The following is a 17,003-nucleotide window of genomic DNA, read 5'->3' on the forward strand; positions in this document are numbered from 1 at the left end:
TCATTATTAGCATGACCTTCTCAACCTGTATTTCTCTGCTGTCTATTTTAGCTTTTAAAAAAGTTATTTTACTTTAAGGTTAACTGAAACCCGTTTAGCTGCACTGAAGTTTAACATTCAGCTGGTTTGAATTAAATCGCGCTTAACTTAACATTGTGCAACATTACCTCTCTGAATCTCCATAATTTCATTAAATTCCTTCTCTCTTCCACTGCTCAAGTTCAATCCAGTATATAAAGTGACTCCCCTTTTTATGTGAGGTTGAAGCAGAAAGTCTGAGTAAACAAAGAAAGTTGTTTATAATTTGCGATACCTGTTATCTCTGACTGAGGCTTTAGTTTTTGTTGAGCTGATTTACACATAGAAACTTTGTTCAGGAAGATTTCTCAGTAGCTCAGAGGACAGGCTGCTTTTTACACAACCTTGTAAGAGAATGTCTGTCAATGCTTTCAGCAGAATTCAGAAACACAAAACTTCCTAAACAGATATTTTGAGGCTGTGAGGTTGAACGTTTGAGAGTATATCAGTGTGTTTGTTTGTAGTCTTTCTGTTTCTAGGTGGAAGCTGAATTAGTGAGGATGACTCCTGCTCCTGTCATCTCTAAGCTTCTCACACATCTTTACCTGCACATGAGGAAAATCACTCCTGTAGAATGCAGGTATGTTTGTCATTATTATAAAAAGTTGTTGCCTGGTGACCTGTCAGAAACCCATTATACAGAGTCAGCCAAAATAATGTTTACACACATCAGGAAAAGAAAAACATAAATATTTCAATACCAAATTTATTCAGACATCACGAGATTAATAAAAGTTATCTTTGGCCTTTACAATTACAAGAGGTGCTCAAAGTGGTGGCCACTGGCTTCCAGACATTTCTGTTGTGTTGTAGACGTCACTTGTTGATGCTCCATTCATGAGGGTAATGCCATCTGTTGGGAAAACATCGTACAACAGGACACAGAGTTATCGTGATTTGATCAAACTTAGAAAGAGGAATCTATATGTGTAGAAGTACTTATACAAATGAAATATTTATAAAAGATTTTCTTTTCCTGATGTGTGTACATTAATTTGGCTGACTCTGAACTTAATGAGAACAAAACTGTCATTTAATTGTTGCTTTGAAAGCTTCTTTAGTGAAAACCAGCTGTTGTTCTGCTTTGAAACAAACTGCTGTTGAGGTCTGTGTTTTTAGGTTTAACCCCACAGTTTCTGAATGAACTGAGTTTGTTTTTTTTCCTGATCAATGTGGACGTTATAATTGATGGTAACATTTACTGATCATATAATCAGCATGACAATATAACAGTATAACATTCTGACCACCTGACTAATACTGTGTTGGTCCCTTTATGCTGCTAAAACTCCTCTGACCCAGTGGTTCATCAGAACCTCTGGGGATGTCCTGTGGATTCTGTGGATCCTGTGGGTTGCAGGGTGGGTCCTACCTAGACCAGGCTGATCCTGGACCATCCCACAGATGCTCAGTCAGATCTGGATGTGGGGAGTGTGGAACCCAGGTGAACAGCTTAGCTCTGTCGTGTTCCTCGGACCACTCCTGAGCAGTTTTAGTTTTTCCTGCTGAGGGTGGCAGCTGGCATCAAGGACTGCTGTTGCCATGGAGACTAGGGGGTTGTTTGTCCTGCAGTGTTTAGGTGGTGGTACATGTCAAACATCCACATGAACATCAAGGTTTCCCAGCAGAACGTTGCATTAGAACAAGATGATGGATGTTGTTCTCTTCAGCTGTCAGTGGTCAGAATGTTGTGGCTGATTGGTGGATCTGTCTGCCTTTACTCTGACATCCAGAGTTATACAAAAGTGTAGTATGTGTGCAGTGCAGAAGAGATTTACTTTTTTGTATGCATTTTTTAAAAAAATATTTTTTAAGAGAGCATTTTTTTATCCACCTGAAGAAGACCTAATCTTTCCCTTCAAAGGATAGTTAATAATTACTACGGCTTCCATAGTGGTCCCATCTGAGAAAATCATATCCATATACAGATTTTTATTAATTCCAGGGCTGGTTCAGTAAAGATTATAATAATAACTACATTGGATAATTCTTTGTCGCAGTTGGAATTTTGCAGACTGAGAGATGGTTGAGAAGGTTTGCAGTTCTTGTTTTAGCAAAATATGTTATAGAATATCTTTATTGTCATTGTACATGAAATTATCTGCAAACCAGCAAAGTGCATCAGTCTGAGGTATCTAAAAATAAATAAGTAAAGAAAAATGCTTCTAAAGCCAATAATAAACAGAATATTTTGAGAGAATATTCTAAAAAGGAAAGAAAAGCTCCATTCTCACTCCTTTCAGGATAAACTGTCATTAAAATTGACTTTAAATTTAGCTTAAACACAAGATAAAAACATTTACTTTCATTACTGATGTCAAGTTTTAATAAAGTTCATGCTACTTTTATAAAATGATGAAAGTGAATAAATTGTATTTCTGTGATCTGTGTTTGATTTCTGTCTTTTCTCCTGTCATCCAGATGTTCAGAGGGAGATGATGCCACATCTGGTCCAGCCGATGGAAGGTCTTGAAGTTCTCTGACTGGCCTCGACTGAAGATGGTCGTCTCACTGGATTTAAGGTTCAGATGCTCAGTAACAAACTCCACCAATGAACCAACAGGGAAGCTTTAGGTTTATTAAATGTTGCTATGAAGGTATCGCTGTTTTTCTTTGTGAATGCAATGTGCTCCAACTGAAACTTCAATTAGAACTTGGAAGTAAATCCTTCCATCTGAAAGGATTTAGTTGTATTAATAACCTTATAACATTCTAATTTTTCTTCCAGTCTTGGTTGGAAATAGAATCTCTGTATTGATTCAGGTAAAAACTGAACTTCACAGCATGTTGAAGCAAAACAACCAGATGAAAACTGTGATGGTGTTGGATTGTCAGACCGTAATGTTGCAGCTCAAAGCAGCTACAATATTATTTAAATTGACATCATTATTATAATATTTAGGGTCAGACCCTACAGTATTGAGATTAAGAAATCAAATATTCTTTAAAATGTAAATACACTGAACTCATTTGGATATATTTAAGTGAGACTCTACAATATTATTTGACACAAATCTAATCAGAATTAAAATCAGTTTTACTCCAAACATTTACTGGACTGATTTAAATATTAAAATCACTCCTTTCTAATCCTCTGCTGTATGTTCAAACCTGAGGCCTTAAATAGAAACACACAAGTATCTGTTTGAAGGAGCTTCTGCAGAGTCCTGGTTCCAGAACATGATGATAGAATAATAGACAAACTTTAACAAAAGCTGCCTGAGAGTTTACAGGTTTTTATGTTAGATTTCTTCAGTAATTTAATGACCGTCATCAGCAAAAATCAAGTGTTCATTTGATGAACTTCATTTCCTAAAACATCCAGAATTGGAGCTCATATCTTTGGCAGCTGTAAAGTTTCTGCTCCTTCAAAGTTCACAACACAATGAATTAATTCCTAAAACACTCTCAATGCTGGAGAGTGTTTGTGATGCTGAAGCAGTGAACAGTTTTTCTGTTTCTTCTCTGGAGATGCACAATGAAGGACGTCTGCAGCGACTGAGAAAGAGTCTCACCACATCCTGACATGAGGAAAAAGACTTTTCTGAAGACTACAATGAGAAAAACTATCAGACAGCAGACGGCTGCATTCAAGTTGAGCTCTGAACATTAGATCTGGAACAGGAATTCAATAACGGCAGCATGAGGTTCATGTCAGTCTGTAGCTGCTGAATTCATGGATGAATCATCTGGCACTAGAAAGGAAGACCATCAAACATCCACGTCAGCTGATGGAGGTCCAAGAGTGTCACCGAACAAACAACCTACAGAGTGAAGACCTCGAATCTGATTGGACGGCCTCCTATTCAGCCACATGTGAACAAATGCCTCTAAGTTGATTTGTTTTCTAAAATAAATCTAGTTTGAGTCCTAATCTATGCCTGTGTGTTTGCTCCTTTACACCACTGTAAACAGTTTAGGCTGTTAGATTGTTCCAGATAAGACAAGTACAAGATTCTTCAGAGCCGTTCTACCACGAGCCTGACAGGAAGAACTCCAACAGCTACTGAATGTTCCTGTGGTTCCCTCAAGGCTACAGGAGGAGCCCTATGAGGACGAGCCGGTCCACCTGATGCAGGCCAATCGCTGCGGTTCATAGCCAACACTGACTACGTGGACTTCTACTGGACCACACGGAGGCCTTCAAACCGGACCAACAAGTTCACCGACTCCCCGACTCGTGGGTCTGAGGACGCTGCCGAGCCTCGGCCCAGCCGGCTGCCTGTCTGTGGGTGTTTGAGTGCTGAGAGGTTTGAGGATGCATGTGAACGTGTCTGTGTTGAAACAGCAGTAACACCGCTAAAAACCAAGAGCTCCTTTATTTGTGACTTGAACTAAAAAAACTGATGAAAATAAGTTTGCCAGGGTTCTGACTGATAACAGATTATTAAATAATGAAAACAGTTTAAATATTCCTTTAAACAATACTTTTAGGTCTACATTTCCTTTACACTGACTTCTTGGTATATATACAAGTATTTTGGGTGGAATATACCAATAAGCCCAATGTTCAAGGGTGCTTGTGGGAATATACCATTAAACCAACCTTTTAGGTAAATGTTCCAGGATGTTGAGTAGAATATACGCATCAGATCACATTGGAAGATTTTAGAGTAGAATATTACTCCAAACCATCCTTTAGGTCTACATTTAAGGTGGAATACTCCTTTACACCAAGATTTTTTTGGTCTACACTGAAGGATTTTAGATGGAATACTCCTTTGAACGAACTTTTTAAGTTTATGTTCAAGGATGTTGGGTGGAATATACCATCAGACCAACCTCCAAGGTCTACAGTAGTGAATTTTAGGTGGAATATACCATTAAACTCACCTTTTAGGTCTACATTGGAGGATTTTAGGTGGAATACTCCTTTGAACGAACTTTTTAAGTTTATGTTCAAGGATGTTGGGTGGAATATACCATCAGACCAACCTCCAAGGTCTACAGTAGTGAATTTTAGGTGGAATATACCATTAAACTCACCTTTTAGGTCTACATTGGAGGATTTTAGGTGGAATTGTCTTTCAAACCGTCTTTTAGTCTACATTTAAGGATGTTTAGGATGGTATATTCTTTCAAATCAACTTCTCAGGCCTACATTTCAGGTGGTTTTTCTAAACCACCCTTTCGGGTCTATATTTGAGGTTTTAGGTGGAATATTCCTTTTAACCAGCCCCTCAGGTCTCTGAGGATTTTGGATGGAATACTCTGTTAAACCAACATTTTAGGTGCATGTCCAAGGATTTTTGGTGGAATGTTCCTTTAAGGTGGATGTTTAAGGACCTTGTAGGTGGAATACTTCCTGAAACCAACATTTTAGGTCAACATTCAAAGATTTAAGGTGGAATATTCCTTTAAATCAACCTAAACTTAATGTTTTGATCATTATCAAGTGAGAAACCTCAATCCATACTCCTCATAATGACATTTGAGATTTATGCTGCTGTTGTTAGTTTAGTCCAGACTAAATGACAGAAATCCAAAACTAATTTTATTTCAGGACTCGGTTATTAAATGTCAAAACAATCCATGTGACTCTAAAAACTCAACAGCTTTACAAACTCTAAGATTAAACTCTCCACAAGGATCCAAAATAAGTTCGACTTCTACATGAGACCTTTAATTATTCTTCATCTACTTCCTGAAAAGTTTGGTCAATAAAAAAGACAAAAACTAATATTTTCAGCTGAACTAAAGACAGACTTTGTGATTTTTCTGCTCACATGTTGTGTTGTTGTAAACATACTCTTTCAAATAAATACCTGCCTAACCCCCTGGAAACCAGCGTTTGTCCTGTTTTTGTGTTGCTCCTTGCGCGCATGCGCAATTGCGCACTGCTGACACGGTCTCTGTGCACAGAAAATCTGCGCTGTGCACACAAAAAAAAATCCAACCTAAATTGTAAATAAAATAAACACGTAACTATTCATTCTGTGCTATTTTTCAGTGTGAGTCAGTGAGTGATCGGTGACTGGCTGCTACAGCCAGTGATGCAATTCACATACGTATTTACCATAGACTGTATATAATGGTATTTACGCAGCTAGTCAACGTCAGGCGTCCTTATGTGCAGCCACCATTGTTGTCATAGGTTTGAATTAGTAGATAGGACACGCCCCTTTGAGCTGCGTGATACTGCGGGGCAAAGCTTCAGTGCATTCCCTTGATGTAGACGGCATGAAAACAGAAACAACAAGGATGCCGTCTCACTGTGCTGCATACAATTACACACTACGTCATAGGATTGAGACAAGGAAACTTGGAATGACTTTTCATAGGTAAGAACAGTTTTTGGCTCTTTTTTTCATTATGAAATCTTGTTGAGAGCTTCCAGTCTATGAGAGCTAACTAGCTAGCCACTAGCAAAACACTAAGGCGAGCTAGCAGCTTGACAAGCAAATACCAGACGATTAATAGTAGCTGTAGTATAGTTGTACAAGCAGTAGTAGTAATACTAAAAGTACAAGCAGCAGTAGTAGTATAAACAGCTGTTAGAGTCGTAGAAGTAGTATCAGCATTTGTAATAGTATTACAAGTTGTAGTAGCAGTGCCAGTATCAGCAGCAGTAGTTAGTGTACTACCACTACTACTAGTAGTAGTCACATTGCTATTACTACCACCAATACTACCAATAGTAGTTATAAAGTTTAACTCATGTATATCCAGATTACCATCTATGTTCTTCCTCCAAACCCATTTTATGATTGGGATTACAGGCAGTTCTTTAGGACTGCTCTCAAATAATTGAAATGTTACTAAACAAGGTTATACTTATCAAATTAAATAGCTCTGGTCTCCAGTATATTGGCGAAATTCGGTTCTTTGTATTTAATTTATTAGCATGATTTCTTTTTAATATGTTGTGTACAGACTTACTTACTTCTCTGTCTACTTTTCTTACTCCATGTAGGTTTCCCAGAGACTATGGGTTGAGGAGGAAGTGGAAGTTTGTCAGCTTAGACCTGGTGTCATTCCATCAGTGTTAAACTTCCCGGCTCATCTTGGAAGAGTACGTGCCAGAAAGACCACGACCAAGCAGCCTTGAGATCTTAGGCAGCGTCTCCCTGAGGTGGGTGTCAACGGTGTTCACGGTCAGGTCTGTGGTAATCCCGTCAAAAAACAAAACAGAAAAAAATCTAGATTATAAATCAACATGTAACCAAAGCACTCTGTGTATAACGCCATAGTATAGGATGTAGTTCAGAAAACATCAAAGTACAGTATGCTTTACTCAAGAATAACATAGTATGGCCTGTAGTTCATAGTACAGCATGTTGGCAAGAAAAAAAAAAACAAAACATAGATTATTATGTGGTTCAAAAAGCGCAAAATGATAGGATGTTGCCTAAAATTGTCATGTATGATATGTGGTTCAAAAAATGTCATAGTGCAGTATATTGTCAAAATAGTATGTAATTCAAGAAAACATCAGAGTATAATATGTCATCTAAAAAATGCCATAGAATAATAATTTCATTGCACAAGTAAAAGTATAGTAACTTTTAAAACTGTTTGAATTCTTATATGTTGCTAAAAAAAACTAAAAAAACTAAAACAAAAAAAACGTCACAGTAATATGTCAATTAAAAAAGCCTATAGTATAGCGTGTCGCCCAACAAACATAGTATAGCATGTCGCTCTAAAAACTTCACAGTATAGCCTTTAGTCCACAGCTGTCAGTAGGTGAGGAGCAACACAAAAACAGTCCAAACGCTGGTTTCCAGAGGGTTAGATGAGAATTTATTTGAAAGAGTAAGTTTATAACAACACAACATGTGAGGGGGTTAAAAGCAAATGGGTGTTAGTAAAATAAAAATAAATCAGCAGAACTAAAAGTGAACTTCACGTTGACATTGATGGGCATTCCAACCAGGAACAAAGTAAAAGATAATCAATACGAAAAAAAACTCTTCCTGTTCACCTCTTAAAACCCAAAAACACACCGCAGTAGCACCCTAAACTAAAACTACCAATGGGTTCCCTGTTTTCCTTTCTGAACAATTCAAAGGTCCCTCTCTATCTCCCCACACATCCACCAACCACTGGAACACATCTCCAAAGTTCTGCTGGGCCAGCTCAGCTTCCCCTCAGAAGAAGTGCAGCCACCTGCCAGATGAAGGAGCCTTTTGAGAGGCAGCTGGCATCGTGATTGGACTGTACTTTGGTCTGTTCCAATCCAGCTTCAGCTCCAGAGACGGCAGGCGGGACGAGTCAACGGAGGCCTGGTGGACGAAGGCATGCAGCTGAGTACAATCTAGAAAACAACAGAGGAGGAGTGCAGGGCCAGAACAAGCAGAGTAGCATGGTATGTCTCTTAGAAAACATCATAGTATAGCCTTTGGTATGAAAAAACGCCATCATATACATCGTATATTGTACAAATAACAAGTCAAAGGAAAGAGACATACATTGTAGAATTGTAGTAATTGTGGGCTGACTGATTTACTGATTATCAGTATTTTATTTTTTACTGATTTACAGTAATAAATACATTTAAAAATGGCGCTACTTTGGCTCAACCTTTATCTACCTGTGGTTGCTCTGTCTTCTGGAGTGATTTGATTGGTTATACGTCACGAATAAAACTCCTTTAACTTAACATCTGTAAACAAAACAAAAAACATATCAACAAAGTTTTCTGTTAGAGTTTGTGTTATTCTAAGTTTAACTCCAAGATTATAAATACTTTCATTTACTGCAAATGAATATCTACTCCAAATGTCTCACTAATAATAATTATCCGCCTTAAAAACCCACAAAACACCCCTCTATACTCGATGACACTTAGTACAGTCTGGTTCCCCCTTCTATAAATCTGCTTGGAATCTTCCACTTCCTGTTTGTCAAAGTGGCCTTCTACCTGGACAGGTTTTGTTGGAGCTCATGCAACAAACATTTTGGGTAACTGCACTTTAATATGGATGGATGACACTGAATTAGAGTCTGTTTTCATGAGACTGAGTTAAGATGTGTAGTTCTGTCATTAAATAGGAAATTATTTCTCAGAATTCACAGAGAAAAGTCTGAAATGTTTGCTAGGTTAGCGTCCCACATGTTCTTTGGCTCAGCTAAAGCTAACTCTGCAACTTCTGGATCTCTTGAGTTGCTTGTTGTTAAAATATCTTGCTAGAGGTGCTGAAGCTCAGAAAGTCTGAGATGTTTGTTCAAAATAAGCTCATTCTCAAGTCTTATCTGAACTGTCTTCTTTTGTTTTAACTTTCCCTAAACTTAGGAGTTAATGACAGAGCAGTACATCCAGACTCAGTCTCATTTATGTAGAGATTAAACTTCAGTGTCATTCATTGATGTTAAAGTGCAGTTTTTCAAATGTTTGTTGTACATGCTCCCAACCAAACCAGTCCAGGTGGAAGACAATGTGAAGAGAAAGCTCCAGAGGATGAATATCACACATTTACACTGGAAGTTAATGTCCTTTAATTAGACATTGTCATGCAAAAGTTGGATTTCCCTTTAATGATGTTCAAATCTTTGTTGAGTGCTTTGTTGATGTTGGTTTCTAAATGTTTTCTGACACTCGGCCCCAAAGATTAAAACCTTTTATGGCTCACAAGCTGCAACAATTCACACATTATCAACTATCTTTCTGACTAAACTAAGATAAAAAGTGAAAAACTGCCTGGTTCCTGCATCATGAATATAAATCTTTTTGGTTTTTATGACAGTAAATTGAATATATTTGGGTTTGACATTTTATAAACCAAAATAAGAAATGAATTACTGGAGAAAACGACAGATTAATGGACAAAGAAAATGTGTTTTCCAACATATATGGCTGAATTACTCCAACATTACAAGATACATACAATTTTAATTCAATTTTATTTATATAACGCCAGTTACAGGTCAAATTGTCTCAAGACGCTTTATTTTTATATTTTTTTGTCATCCTTAAAATATGACAAAGTAAGAAATTTAAAGCTCTTGACTAACCCAATTTATTATTTGGTTTTTAAGAGATTAATCGACAAAATAACTTTCTCCACTAAAACTAATAAACATGAGGTCAAATAGAAGGAACAGTTTTAAATACTGCAGTCCCAGGATGACAAGAATAAAGTTTGTCAACAAAAAGTAAATCTGCTGGTGGATTCCATTAAAGTCCTCATAAATGATAATAAAGTGTGATACTAAAGGTTTGTGGTGCTAAAAATGTCCAAGTAAAGATATGAAGTTGAACATGTGGATGGAGGTTGATAAAAGTTGACCTCCCTTCATTTCTCTGGAGCAACTCCATGGATTTTATGGATGGTGGTTAAAGACCTGCTCTTCTAGTGGTCTTCCTTCTAGTCGCTGTAAAAAGTCAGTCCATCCTGGCTGACTTCAACACCTCTTCATGACAACTTGTTCTGCCTCCGACCTGGTGGAAACTCCAGAAACTGGGGAAAACCTGTGGAGACTCGAAGAACTCGTGGAGACTCGAAGAACTCGTCGGGCGGGGGAAGGTGTGGTGGGTGGTGGTGGGAGGTGGGGGAGTAGAGGGGGGAGGCCGCCACCCACCTCACCGCCTACTCTCCGCCCTGACTCCACCCAGACTCCGCCTTGGCTCCACCCATGTGGTCACTTCAGGAACTACGATGCCAAAGGGACGACGAATTTATTTCTTTTTATCTGATCTGTAGCTCAGTGAGTTAAGGATTTGCCTATGGAGCTGCAGGTCGCTGGTTCAAGACCAGACACTGCTTAAATTTTCTGAAAATCCTGACAAAGACAAAGAAAGAAAAAGGCCGGTGGCGGGTCTCGAACCTGCGACCTTCCAGTCTGTAGTCTGTCTTCTTTTCCCCTGAGCTACTCGCTCAGATACTAATTCTTCTTTTTTTTGCGCATTTATCATCTATTTTTTGTCGTTTTCGAGTTTTTTTTTCAACTCAAGTCTCGACTCGACCGTTTTTCTCAGGAGGTTGGACTTCAGCCTTTGTGCTGGAGGGTGGAACCCTCAGTTCCAAGACTTTCCAAAGCCTCCACACCTCCCGAGTCCTCAGGACCTGAGCTTTCACACAGTCTGAGGGCTGAAATTTTCTAAGTCCCACAGTAGTTCTCTGTTAGATTGAACTTTCAGACAGTCCAAGGACTGAAATCTTCTCAGTTTCTGAGTAGTTCTCTGTTAGTTTGAACCTTTAGACAGTCTGAGGACTGAAATTTTCCAAGTCCCACAGTAGTTCTCTGTTAGACTGAACTTTCAGACAGTCCAAGGACTGAAATCTTCTCAGTTTCTCAGTACTTCTCTGTTAGTTTGAACCTTCAGACAGTCTGAGGACTGAAATTTTAAAAGTTCCTGAGTACTTCTCTGTTAGTTTGAACCTTCAGACACTCTGAGGACTGAAGTTTTAAAAGTTTCTCAGTACTTCTCTGTTAGTTTGAACTTTCTGGTTAACAGAAGCCTTAAAACTTGTGACCATGAGTCTTGATTTCACATTTAGACCATCCATCTGAGTTCTTCTCAGACCTTCACCTGTGGGTTTTTTAGAAATCCTGAACAAACTTTGATTCTCTTCACTGAACAGTAAAGTTTGTGGAGATCAGAAGGTAACATTAGTTTGATCGATGCCTTCAACTACTAGTAGACTTTATCTGGAAAGCAGTTTTCTTAAATGAGTTCTTAGTAAATCTGTCCACAATGAAACCAAGAACATAGAAAGAGGAAATGTTTGAAGAAACAACTTGATGTTTTCATTTCAGACTAGAAAACACTTCAAGACCTTTATCTGTTTTTGCTTTTTCATCCTTTTATTGTCTCTTCTGTTTAATTTGATCTTCTAAAGTTTAACTGGTGTCTTTTCAAATGTTTTGTCTTTAGTTTGATTCTTCTTAAACGTTTAGTTTTGCTCTTTTCTCACCTTTTATTCTTTTCTAATGTCTGATTTGATTTTGAAATGTTTTGTCTTTTTAATGTTTGTTGTTTTTTCAAATGTTTTATTGGCTTGTTTGAAAAATTCCTTTTTCTTTCCCAATGTTTAATTTTTGATTAAATCTTTGTTAAGGATTTTCTTTGTAAATGTTTTACCACCTTTTAATGTTTCATTTTCTTTTTAAATACTTCATTGTATTTTCTGTTTAATTCCTACTTAAAGTTTTGTCTTTAAGATTTAAGTTTCGAATTAAACATTTAATTTTTTAATTAAATGTTTTGTCTTTTTAAAGGTTTAATAATCTAATTAAATGTTTTGTATTTTTAAAAAAATGTTTAATATTCTTCTTGTTTAATTGTATTTTTAAAATGTTTAATGATCCAAAATATTTCATCTTTAATGTTTAATATTTTTGTTTAAAAACATTTAATTTCATAATTACATGTTTTGTATCTTCCATTTAATTATCTAATTAAATATTTTGTCTATTTAATATAATTTAATTGTATTTAATGTTTAATTTTCTTGTTAAAAGTTTTACTGTATTAAATGTTTTTTCCTTTGATTTGCTTTTTTAAATGCAATTTATTTCTTTAATCTTTTTTTGTCAAGATTTTAAATCCAACCTTAAAAATGAAACAAACCCTTAAATCACAATGAAAATACTTCTGTTGTCACAATCATGAGTTAGTCAATTATTCACTTTATCAATTCAACTTTATTTGTTTAGCACCTTTCACAGATGACAAAACTAAACAAGCAAAGAGAAAAAACTACACTAAAACTATGATTAAAACTCAAAAACATACTTTAAAAAAAAAAAGATTTAACATGGTAATAAAATATGTTGTGTCCAGGGGATGGAGGGAGTTTATTGAAGTCTTCTTGGACTCACATGGGAAATCATTTAAAATATAAACTTGATATTCAGTCTAAGGAAACTGAAACTGCAGAGCGACAGAAGAACCAACAATATCTCCTGTTTTCTCCTTTAATGAGTCAACTCTTCTTGTGCTTTCAGACCAAAGAACTACAGACTCTTCACAACCTGCTCAAACTCTTGGTACAGGACCTCACCACACGGGTCAAGAAGGTTTCTGTCTCATTTCTACTCTGAAGCTCACCTTCTCCTGCTCAAACTGCTGACAAATGTTTCTGCTGCTCTAAAGTCTGGTCTCCAGAACTTCCTAAAAACTCTCAAAGTCTCTTCTGCTGCAGGTTGCTTTGTAGAACTGTTTCAGAAAACCTCACTGAACCACATGGAGGGGCCTCAAGATAGTTGTCCAAATGAAACCGTACAAAAACCAAACACTAAAGTCTCCTGCAGCCTACCAGAGAACCTCTGAGAACAGAGAATCAGGACAGGAACTCTTACCTTCTGGACAACCAACGTTGGTTCTCAAACAAGAATACAGAATGTGTCTGACCAAAAACCTCTGAAGACTCACTACAGCCAAGATAAAGACACAACTCAGCTGCACCAAATCCACTAATCACTGCACACATTAGCACCATGTGCTAACTGTGGCTAAAGAACCACATTTACCAAGACGACTATCCAGTACAAATCCCTAAAACACACCAAGAAACACATTAAAGACAATTTTACTGCTGGAAGCTGCAAGCCAACGCCTAAAGAACAAACTAAAGCAACGGCGCCAAACCCAGTTCAGTGGTTAAGAGAAACAGAGGAAATGTTTGTCTGCAGCCCAATAAAGCAGGAAGACACTGAGCTGCTCAGGTGTTCCTGATAACACTGAGCTGCTCAGGTGTTCCTGATAACACCAAGCAGCCACCTGGACAGCCAATAGGAACACAGCTTACTGGAAGTCCAGAGGGCTGGCTTAGTCAAGTAAATTTAGTTTAAAGTTGAAGCAGAAAGTTATTAAAGAAAGTTGAAAACCACCTTCTGATACCTGAAATCTCTGAGTTTTCACACAAAGAACACCTGAACATGTCAAACTGGTTCCATAGTAGAACCATCATTGTAAAAACGTCATAGTATGGTGTGTTGCTCAAAAAACATTAGGACCCGGCTGTCAGGGACAAACATGTAAGAAACATGAGAACAGAGAGAACCCAACCAGTAGGTCACAGTTTATCATCCCCCAGTCATCTCCTGAAGTCCATATGGTGAGAGACATCAGTATCTGGTTGTTAATTTACCAGAGGATGCTTATAATCATGCTGATGTGGTCTGTACTCTACAGTATTTTAGTGACTCAATAAATGCCTAAGTTGTTTTTTTAAAAATGCTTTTTAGTTTTTAGTAAACATTTAAGAGCCTATATGTAATCAATAAATGGCCTTTGCCCATCTTAAGAAAAACTCCCTCAGAATTCTGATATGTTAACAGTACTAAATAAATCAATAAATACATGCATACACACAAAAATAAGTTAATACATTAACTGTGTTAAGATAAGATTTAGATTTTTTAAAAAGTTGTTTATGTTTTTGCAGAATCCAGTATTGCTCACTGGTTGGTCATTACATTTTATTAGTTTGATTTCACTGTTTAAAATGATGCCACCTCTTTTCAGACAGAACCTGTGATAATAAAACAATACAAAATTTTTAGTTCCGTGTTAATAAAGCACTTAAAGCTTTAAGTATGGCTAAATGCTTTTTTCAAAATTAAATATATCACTCCTTAGGTGGTAGTGGCCCCAAGTTCAGTAAAGTTGGAAAGATATTCACAGATTCGGACTTCCAGCATCAATAACTCATTAGATATAGGTCGTCAAAACATAAACGGTGCCTCCAAATATATTCAGTTTACTGTCATAAAAACCAAAAAGATTTACATTCATGATGCAGGAATCTGGCAGTTTTTCACTTTTTATCTTAGTCTAGTCAGAAAGATAGTTGATAATGTGTGAATTGTTGCAGCTTGTGAGCCGTAGAAGGTTTTAATCTTCAGGGCCGAGTGTCAGAAAACATTTAGAAACCAACATCAGAAAAACACTCAACAAAGATTTGAACATCATTTGCATGACAATGTCAAATTAAAGGACATTTATTTCCAACGTAAATGTGTGATATTCATCCTCTGGAGCTTTCTCTTCACATCGTCTTCCACCTGGACTGGTTTGGTCGGGAGCATGTGCAACAAACATTTGAAAAACTGCACTTTAACATCAATGAATGACACTGAAGTTTAATCTCTACATAAAGGAGACTGAGTCTGGATGTGCTGCTCTGTCATTAACTCCTAAGTTTAGGGAACGTTAAAACAAAAGAGGACAGTTCAGATAAGACTTGAGAATGAGCTTATTTTGAACAAACATCTCAGACTTTCTAAGCTTCAGCACCTATAGCAAGATATTTTAACAAGCAACTCAAGAGATCCAGAAGTTGGAGAGAGTTAGCTTTAGCTGAGCCAAAGAACATGTGGGACGCTAACCTAGCAAACATTTCAGACTTTTCTCTGTGAATTCTGAGAAATAATTTACTATTTAATGACAGAGCTACACATCTTAACTCAGTCTCATTAAAACAGACTCTAATTCAGTGTCATCCATCCATATTAAAGTGCAGTTACCCAAAATGTTTGTTGCATGAGCTCCAACAAAACCTGTCCAGGTAGAAGGCCACTTTGACAAACAGGAAGTGGAAGATTCCAAGCAGATTTATAGAAGGGGGAACCGGACTGTATTAAGTATGGTCGAGTATAAAGGGGTGTTTTGTGGGTTTTTCAGGCTGATAATGATTATTAGTGAGACATTTGGAGTAGATATTCATTTGCAGTACATGAAAGTATTTAAAATCTTGGAGTTAAACTTAGAATAACACAAACTCTAACAGAAAACTTTGTTGATACATTTTTGTTTTGTTTACAGATGTTAAGTTAAAGGAGTTTTATTTGTGACGTATAACCAATCAAATCACTCCAGAAGACAGAGCGACCACAGGTAGATAAAGGTTCAGAGCCAAAGTAGCGCCATTTTTAATTTATCACCGTAAATCAGTAAAAAACAAAATACTGATAATCAGTAAATCAGTCAGCCCACAATTACTACAATTCTACAATGTATGTCTCTTTCCTTTGACTTGTTATTTGTACAATATACGATGTATATGATGGCGTTTTTTCATACCAAAGGCTATACTATGATGTTTTCTAAGAGACATACGATGCTACTCTGTTTGTTCTGGCCCTGCTCTCCTCCTCTGTTGTTTTCTAGATTGTACTCAGCTGCATGCCTTCGTCCACCCGGCCTCCGTTGACTCGTCCCGCCTGCCGTCTCTAGAGCTGAAGCTGGATTGGAACAGACCAAAGTACAGTCCAATCACGATGCCAGCTGCCTCTCAAAAGGCTCCTTCATCTGGCAGGTGGCTGCACTTCTTCTGAGGGGAAGCTGAGCTGGCTCAGCAGAACTTTGGAGATGTGTTCCAGTGGTTGGTGGATGTGTGGGGAGATAGAGAGGGACCTTTGAATTGTTCAGAAAGGAAAACAGGGAACCCATTGGTAGTTTTAGTTTAGGGTGCTACTGCGGTGTGTTTTTGGGTTTTAAGAGGTGAACAGGAAGAGTTTTTTTTCGTATTGATTTTCTTTTACTTTGTTCCTGGTTGGAATGCCCATCAATGTCAACATGAAGTTCACTTTTAGTTCTGTTTATTTATTTTTATTTTACTAACACCCATTTGTTTTTAACCCCCTCACATGTTGTGTTGTTGTAAACTTACTCTTTCACATAAATACTCGTCTAACCCTCTGGAAACCAGCGTTTGGACTGTTTTGGTGTTGCTCCTCACGTACTTCAGACAGCCACGAAATAACAACATTTTGTGGACTAAAGGCTTTTCTATGACATTTTTCGAGCGACATGCTATACTATGATGTTTGTTGTACCAAAGGCTATACTATGACATTTTTAGAGCGACATGCTATACTATGATGTTTTTTGAGCGACATGCTATACTATGGCGTTTTTTTTGCGCCAAAATTCATGATGATTTTTTTTTCAAAGAAAACCTTTCTGGAGTGTTTTTCACAGCCTCCTTTACATTATTTCATCATATGGCACGTTTTTACAACATGTTTGAAAAATC

The 17,003-nt window shown here is 37.3% G+C and overlaps 2 long non-coding RNA genes across 2 annotated transcripts; both read left to right on the forward strand.

The window, feature by feature from the left end:
• Positions 1-447: 447 nt before the first annotated feature.
• On the forward strand, positions 448-3,952 carry LOC129349695 (uncharacterized). The gene is made up of 2 exons (XR_008602810.1): positions 448-658; positions 2,500-3,952. It is a non-coding gene; the product is annotated as an uncharacterized LOC129349695 (long non-coding RNA).
• A 2,336-nt stretch (positions 3,953-6,288) lies between these two features.
• Positions 6,289-13,215, forward strand: LOC129349616 (uncharacterized). Its single transcript, XR_008602679.1, has 4 exons — positions 6,289-6,359; positions 6,992-7,150; positions 8,090-8,386; positions 12,970-13,215. It is a non-coding gene; the product is annotated as an uncharacterized LOC129349616 (long non-coding RNA).
• The last annotated feature ends 3,788 nt before the right edge of the window (positions 13,216-17,003 follow it).

Source organism: Amphiprion ocellaris, chromosome 9, assembly GCF_022539595.1.
Source record: "Amphiprion ocellaris isolate individual 3 ecotype Okinawa chromosome 9, ASM2253959v1, whole genome shotgun sequence".
NCBI lineage: Eukaryota > Metazoa > Chordata > Actinopteri > Pomacentridae > Amphiprion > Amphiprion ocellaris.